This window comes from Bos grunniens, chromosome 25, assembly GCF_055505025.1.
Source record: "Bos grunniens cultivar Pamir isolate PY7600 chromosome 25, Bosgru_T2T1.0, whole genome shotgun sequence".
In the NCBI taxonomy this organism is placed as follows: Eukaryota; Metazoa; Chordata; class Mammalia; order Artiodactyla; family Bovidae; genus Bos; species Bos grunniens.
Genome location: NC_141189.1, coordinates 17,039,170 through 17,047,360, shown reverse-complemented (window position 1 = coordinate 17,047,360; position 8,191 = coordinate 17,039,170). Strand labels below are relative to the sequence as shown.

The 8,191-nt window shown below is 51.4% G+C and overlaps 1 protein-coding gene across 1 annotated transcript in view; it reads left to right on the top strand.

The window, feature by feature from the left end:
• The first annotated feature begins 7,236 nt into the window (after positions 1-7,236).
• The window catches only part of SBK1 (SH3 domain binding kinase 1), a 53,616-nt gene continuing 52,661 nt past the window's right edge, over positions 7,237-8,191 (top strand). Inside the window, exon 1 of the mRNA XM_086375184.1 lies at positions 7,237-7,621. The gene's annotated coding sequence lies outside the window, so the exon portion shown is untranslated. The remainder of the gene's footprint in view (positions 7,622-8,191) is intronic.

Below are 8,191 nucleotides of genomic sequence, written 5' to 3'. Positions count from 1 at the left end.
TTTGAGCTACAGGGCTTATATCAAAAATTAGCAGTCACGTACCCTCCCCCCTCTTGTATTCCACGTCTTTTCCTAAAGGCGATGAATTCAAATCTTTCAGCCGTTCCTTCTGGTTGCCGCTCTTTCTTTCTTTTTTAAATTTTTTTTATCTTTTCCATTCTCTAAGTCAGGGTTTCTCACTTCAAGGAGCACGTGAATCACCTGGGATCTTGTTAAAATACAGGTTCTTATTCAGCAGGTCTGAGGCGAGCTCCAAGATTCTGCATTTCTAACAAGCTCTCCCGGAAGATGTTGATGCTACCTGTCCATGGATCATTCTTTGGGCATTTTTCTAACTAACATGCTAATATAGCTATTTCTTGATATTTTGTTTTTGATCTTACTTCCTAATAAAGAAAATGAAAATTTTGTTCTCTTCTCCCCCTGTCCCCACACATGTGCATCCTATCCCCATTCTCCCAGTATAGTTAGGTACCTTTTTGTTTAAAACAGTTTAGTTATTTACATTACTATTTCTTTATAGATGGGCTTCCCTGCTGGCTCAGATGGTAAAAAGTCTGCAACTTTGGAGACTCAGGTTCAATCCCTGGATCAGGGAGATCTCCTGGAGAAGGGAATGGCCACCACGCTAGTATTCTTGCCTGGAGAATTCCATGGACAGAGGAGCCTGGCAGGCTAAAGTCCACAGGGTCGCAAAGTCAGACAAGACTAAGGGACTAACACTTTCCCTTTGATAGATAATATTCACAGCTCAGTCACATAATATACCTTGATTACATTTCCTTTCTTGTGCAACTTTTTGTTTTCCCTGGAGTTAATAATTTCTTCATTTTTTTCCATCTCACCTTCCTTAATGCATACTCAAACCCTTTGGACAAAAGTAAAAGTCTCTTCTTAAGAGATCCAAACATACATCATATAATCTACATCTTGGCACCTTCGTCCTCTTGGACCAATACAGACTGATTACTCTTCTATTTTTTCATTTAAAAAGATCAACAGGTGGACTGGTAAACAGAGTTTATGGCAGAAAGCAGAAAGGAGGGTTCAGAGCCTCAGCTATGAATCAGTCCTTCCTGACTTCAAACTGGATTCCATTCTCGCTTCTCCCTTTTTGTAATACCCAACCCCTGCCCCGGTTTTTAAAAATGCATATGGCTGTGCAGTTCGGGGCTAAATTTCCCAGTCATCCTTGCAGTTAAGGGACCAACTGCTTGCTGACGGAATACAAGTGAAGGTGAGGAAAGCCCCTTCTACATCACTCCATCTTTCCTCTTTCTTAAGGACTGAAAACTCAGCATGATGCCCATGAGCCAGCTTCCACCTAGAGGACCACCTATCTCTAGACTATTACCTAAAGAGAAACAAAATTCACTTGTAATAAAGAAAACCTGGAACAAACCTGGGTTTGAGATGTAACTTTCTCCATGTGATATAATTCTCAAGATTCTCTGAGAAAACATTGGCATTTGTGGCAAAATGCTTAAGCAATACTCTGATAAACCTCAATTCAAGTAAGACCTCTTCTAGGAAGCGAGCTTCCTATCTACTCAGCTGTCAGTCACTCAGGGAGCTAATGTTCTAATATCAGACACTCCTCTTGTTTCTAATCAAACAACAAATATCTCAGCAGTCTCTTTCCTCTGAAAGGGAAAGGTCTCCTTGAATCAACTTGGCCATAAGCCTCTTTCTTCATGGCAAATCTGAAATAAAATGTTAGCATGTGCTCTTAATTAATTTGTCAGAAGATTTCTTTTGAGCCACTGTAATTGGAGGCCTTTTTTTGACTGGCTCATACAATTCTCCCCACAATCCCACAAGGTGGGTGTTTGGAATAAACCCCAGCAGCTTTTGCCTGCTCACCATCCCTGGGGGTGAAAAACAATGAGAATTGAATCAAAACAAGGGAGATGGGGGTCTGCATAGACTGAGAATAACAATGTGCAGGAACTGAAGAGGCAAAGGGAAAATTAAAGTGATAGTCTCTCAGTCGTGTCCAACTCTTTGCAACCCTGTGGACTGTAGCCCACCAGGATCCTCTGTCCATGGAATTCTGTGGGCAAGAATACTGCAGTGGGTTGATATTCTCTTCTCCAGGGGATCTTCCCCACCCAGGGATCAGACACGGGTCTCCTGAAGTGCAGGCAGAGACTTTACCATCTGAGCCTCCAGGCAAGCCCCCGCCAAGAACTGAAGGGAAGAATGAACTCTGCCTTCTGAATACCTGAGTCCAAATGGAAAATAAGGGGCATGGGGCCTGGGCAGGCAGGGCAGGTTGTAGGCCTGGCAGTCACTATTCACACTGGTTCCTGGTTTCCGAAGGCCAGGGTGCTAGGCTGGGAACCCAGCAGATGGTCTGAGTGCTTCCAGCCAGCAAGACATGGGTCCAGAGTCCATCAGAAAAGGCCTAGGTTCTCAGAGAAGAAGGCAGGGCCTCTCCAAGGTGAACACATCTCAAGCCTCTTTCCTTTCTCTTCTTCTTCTTTTTTTAAATGTTTATTTATTTGGCTGTGTCGGGTCTTAGTTGCAACACGTAGGATCTTTCATTGCAGTGTACAGACTCTAGTCGAGGAGCACTGACTTGCAGGGCTTACAGGCTTAGTTGCCCCAAAGCATGTGAGATCTTCCCTGACCAGAGACTGAACTGTGTCCCCTGCATCAACAGGCAGATTCTTAACCACTGAAACACCAGGGAAGTTCCAGGACTCTTTCTTTTTTGGAGGCTCACTGTGTCCTGGAAACATGCAGAAATGCCAAAAACAGCAAAATGAAGACCACGGTATATCGTAAATGTTTATGTGTGTGTGTATTCACTCAGTCGTGTCCGACTCTTTGCGACCCCCAGGGACTGTAGCCTGCCCGGCTCCTCTGTCCATGGGATTTTCCAGGCATGAATACTGGAGTGGGGTGCCATTTCCTCCTCCAAGGGATCTTCCTGACCCAGGGATCCGACTCTCATCTCTTATGAATCCTGCATTAGCAGGCAGATTCTTTACCACTAGCGCCGTCTGGGAAACCCATCATAAATGTTTACACTTGCCTAATTAACACACATGCAAATAGAGTGCAAAACAGATATTCCACTTGCAAGACAATGAGAGGGTTCATAAAGGACACTGACTCAGGGATAACCCATGAGGTCAGGGGAGAGTGTAATCTGAGCTGGGACAAGCTCTTAATGTTCCATAAATGTTCTTGGTTATCAACCCCATCAGAAAATTGTCATGCCTGAATATATAACTTTCTCTTCAGAAGCCTGAGCCAGACTCCCCTGACGCCTAAGACAGTTCTGTGAGCGGAGCCTGAGCCCAGGAGGATGGCTGGGGCTGACCCTAAGTGCCAAGGGTTGCAGCCCTGACTCCAGTCCCCCAGAGCTGGTGGGACTGCCCCTGCTGATGCATTTTTGGCCCATAAATCTGGTGCCGGGGCAGTCCCTCTTGGAGGGGGTTAAATGGCTGAGATGCAGTGCTCAGACTCTTCCCAGGATGCCTGGGGCAGTTTGGAGATGCCTGATGACTAATCTTCTCTCTCCAGGCTGAAGTCAGAGGGGGTGAGACCCAGAGTCTCAGGCTCCTGAGAACTGGGTCTGAGCCTCCACCCCCCACCCTCAGCCCAAGAGCCAGACCCAGCCACCCAAACAGGAGACAGACAGAGCTTCACAGCCACTGAGAATTAAAACCTATTGATTTTCCCCATTAGCTAGAGAAGGCCATCAGAGTGCATTAAAACCAGGCAAAGCACCAGCATCATGAATAATTAACATCCACAAATGATAATCCCAGGGGGCCCAGGGGAGGGGGAGGGGGTGCCCAGAGGCCTGGGGCACCTGACCCCTTATGACTCCCACCCCCCGGGAGTCCTGGCCTGGCCTGACCTCCCCTCCTCTCCTCCTCCTCCTCCATGAATCTCTACTAGTCCTCCTGTCCCCTCTCATTTCCTGTCTCAAAGAAACAAGTCTCCAAGGCAAGCGACCTAGGAAGACAGAGTGCTGAGAGGGGAGTCAGGTCTGCCCAGCTCTGTTGTGTGTCACTGTGTGACCTCGGGGGAGTCTGCCCCTTTCTGGGCTCATTTCTCTGGCTAAGTCCATAGATCTGTGGTTCCGTAGAGAGGGACCAAAGCTCACAGCAGGTCTGCAAACAGAGCCCATACTAGGACCTGGGGCCTCTAGTCATCCTCACCCCCAGTCCAGCCTATAGGGTACCTTTAGGCAAATCCAGAAAAAAAGGTCACTCCCCTTGGATTGACCAGTTGGAAAATGGCACCCATCTGGGGGAACCAGTTAGATGAAAGTGTGCCCTCTGAACAGGCCAATTCAAAAGAGATCCCTCTGAGTGGACTGATTTTTTTATCTTTATTTTTTTAATATTTATTTATTTGGCTCCACTGGTGTCTTAGTTGCAGTAGCTAGGAATCTTCGTTCTTCTTTGTGGAATGCAGGATCTTTAGTTGTGGCATGCGAAGTCTTAGTTGCAGCACATGGGATCTAGTTTCCTGACTAGAGATCAAACCCCGGCCCCCTGCATTGGGAGCTCAGAGTCTTAGCCATTGAACTACCAGGGAGATCCCTGGACTAACTTTAAAAAGACCCTCTTCAGGCTGACCAATAAGAAACAGGAACTCTTTTGAGTGGACCAATGAGGAAAAGGTGCCCTCCCCCAATGAGGTCACAGTTTTAAAGGTGGAAGGCTTGGCAGAGCAAGAGGTAGGCTGGATGTCAGCCCCCACTCACCGTCTGCCAGGTTGCCCTGTGCAGAGTGTGCAGCCTAAACAACTGTCTGTGGGGGCTCCACCTTTTCTGGGCCAGGGAGACCCAGATCTGTCGTCCCAGCCAGCAGAAGTCAGTTCACTGAACTGATGTTTCCTTCTAAGCTGCTCCATCTCCCACGCACCTCCTCGGCCCCTCGGCTGGCCCAGGTCCCCACTTCCATCCTCCTCCCACCCAGCTTTCCTCCTCAGAGCCCCAGGAGAAGCAATTCGGGAATGAATACCTCCTACATCTCTGACCGTGCCTGCATTTTCTTCCTGCCTTGCAAGGCACCATGCATCCCCCCCGCCCCCGCCTCCTTTTTTTTTCCTTAAAGATTTATTCATTTATTTTTGGCTAGGCAGGGTCTTTGTTGCTGCACATGGACTTTCTCTAGTTGCGATGACGGGGGTTACTCTCTAGTTGCAGCGAGCAGGCTTCTCATTGTGGTGGCTGCGGGCTTCGGCACTTACTGGCACACAGGCTCAGTAGTCGTGACGCATGAGCTTAGTCGCTCCACCGCATGTGGGATCGTCCCAGACCAGGGATCGAATCCATGCCCCTGGCACTGGCAGGTGGATTCTCAACCACTGGACCACCAGGAAAGCCCTGTGCATCCTTTCATGAGTCTTTGCAGGAACTCTGCCCTCTCTGCTGGTGATGCCCCACCTCTTGAGCCCCTGGGGAAACTCTATTCGTGCTCAAACTCAGCTTAAAGACCTTCGCTGCTCCTCACTCTCTTCCTTAAACATACCAGCTAGTTCTTGCCTCTGAGCCTTTGCACCTGCTGACCCTTCTTCCATCCAGATATTCCACTGGCTCCTCTTCCTGCTGGTCACAGCTCCAATGTCACCCCTGTGGGAGGTCTGCCCTGAACACCCTATCCAACCACCTCCCGGTTAGTCTCCCTCATCTCTCCCTGTTTTCTTTTTTCATAACCGTTTTCACAAGCTGAATTTTTCCTTTGTTATTGGTGATTCCAGGGCCACAATGAATGGCTATGCATGTTGTAAGTTGCAGAGGAAGTGAGTGGGGCTAAAGGCCACCTTGCGATCCACATTACAAGCTGGGTGCTGGGGAGAGGGGTTGAGGGGTGTGGAAGAGGTTGCACCTGCCCAGCGGGAGCGCCTTCCTCAATTCACACACTGCCAAATTTCAGCCCCAGTGGCTTCCAGCTGTGACAGGCAAGCCCACCAGGACAGGAGGTGTCTGCTGTCTCCGTTGCTGTATGTCCAGTGCTCAGCACAGTGCCCGGCACATAGCCGGTGCTCAAGCATATTCTTTCATTTTTAAAAAATATTTATTTATTTGGCTGCAATGAGCTGCAGCCTGTGAACTCCTAGTGTGGCACGTGCTTTCAGTTCCCTGGCCTGGAACTGAACCTGGGCCCCGGCATTGGGAACGTGGAGTCTTACCCAATGGACCACCAGGGAGGTCCTGCAATAAACATTTTTTCTAGCAAACAAACTCTACTCAGATTCCTCCACTCCCATCCACTCCTTATACTCTTCAGCAGAATACACCATGCATGTGGTCCATCTCTGGGGCTGTATATGGTTCATCTAGTGGGGGATCCCATAGGAAGCCAGTGACAAAACTGGCCCCATACTTGGTGACAGTTATTGTTTGTTAAGAGAATGCCAAGGGGCCCCAGGAGTGGGATGTGTAAATGAAGGAGTCTTGGGGATGCTCCCTAGAAGTCAGTGCCCTGCCCATGCCAGGGACCCTGCCCTGAGCCCCCAGTCTAATCCAGCTTCCTGGAGGTGCACGTGGTGAGGTCAGGCAGCTGGGGCATTCTGATAGAAATCCAGATGCTGAGCGCCGCACAGTCACTCACAGGCAGGAGGTGACATAGGAGGGTCTCTCAGCGGGGACGAGGGGGCTAGGCCAGGCTTTTGCGCAGGCAGATCTCAGGCGCCGCCTTCCCTCCGCTCCCTGTGGCCATCCGCCCACTGGCCTCCCAGCTCCGGCAGAGAAGGAGTTAACCTCCCGGCTTCTCAGCGTGAATGTAGAGCTATTAATACCCACAGCCAAGCCGGTGTGCCAGAGCAGCCGCTGCTGGAGGAGCCGGAGGAGCCCTGAGCCCAGGGAGCTCTAGTCCGAGCTGGCACTGGAGCCAGGAGTCCAGGGACCAGAACTTTTCTCGTGGACAGCGTGGGCACCGTGCCAGCCTCATCTGGTCCTTGCCTACCTTTCAGCTTCAGGTCCCGACCCTCCCTCCTGGAGGCCACCCATGCCACCCACCCCCCGGGGGAGAACAAACTTTCTTGGAGAAACCACCTCTACTGCCTGTACTGGCCCGCTGGGAAGGAGCAGACAGCCGGACAGCCAGAAGAACAGATGGGCAGGGCATCTGTGAGCCTGTCCTCCAGGTCGTGCCTCTGACTGGCTGCAGTGGAGCGGGCAGCAGAGGAGCCTCAGGCACCACCAGGGGCGGCGAGGGGCCCTACTGGACCTTTGTCCACCGGCCAGCTGCCTCTGAGTCCAGGTGGCTGGGAGCTGCTTCCGAGGGCCCAGCCCTGGGGCTGGAAGGTCCGTGGGTCAGGACAGCGGATCCCATCAGATAGAGCCACAGGCTCTCCCGCTCACCGAGGCGACGGGTAACCTGAGTGAAAAGGCACAGGTGGCAGGTGGGCAAGCGCAGGCGCAGGGTCCTGAGGCCAACAGGCTACTGACCCTGGAGCACGCTGGCTCGGGGAGCCCTGCCCAGACGAGGGACGATGCTGTCGAGGCCGCCACCAGCCACCCCTGCCCCGTCCTGGAGCTGCCTCCGGCCTGGCCCCTGCGCTGTGGGAAGGAGGATGTGCCAGCCTTCTGCTTCGTCTGTTTCCACAGGGAGGAGGAGGAGGAGCTGCTGGAAGAGGTCCCACTGCAGAGGTCAGTGCCCGAGGTGGGCAGTGGGTGGGCAAGGTGAGGGCACAGGGCTTGGGAAGGGGCCTCTTGGGGGCCGGGGATCCTGCTTCTGAGTTCCTCTGTCCACTGCTTACCAGCCCCGCCCCCTCCCTGTGTCAGACTCCCAGATCTCTCACCAGGGTATCCCCACAGCCTCCTCCCTGTCTCTCCCATCCTGCCCCCACAGTGACCCTCTTGTGCTTTCCCCCTGTGGTCATGTCCCCTATGCTTAGAGTCTTCCATGACTCCTGGCTCCTACACAGTGAAGTCAACACTCAGCTGGACATTCAAGGCCTGTGAGATCAGATCAGCCCCACCCACCTCATCTTCGCTCTACTCTCCTGTATTCACCCTCCATGAAACCCTGCCCAGACTTGCCTTCCCCTAGCTCCCCTCCTTCCAAGCCCAGCTGCCATAACTCCTCCTCCAGGAAGCCCTCCAGGAAGCCCCTGCCCCATCCAAGCTGAGAGTCACCTTTCCTCCCTACACTGCACTGACACTTTTTAGTGTTAGGTTTTTGTTGAATTAATAAGTGAAAATGTCTTCATGTGCATA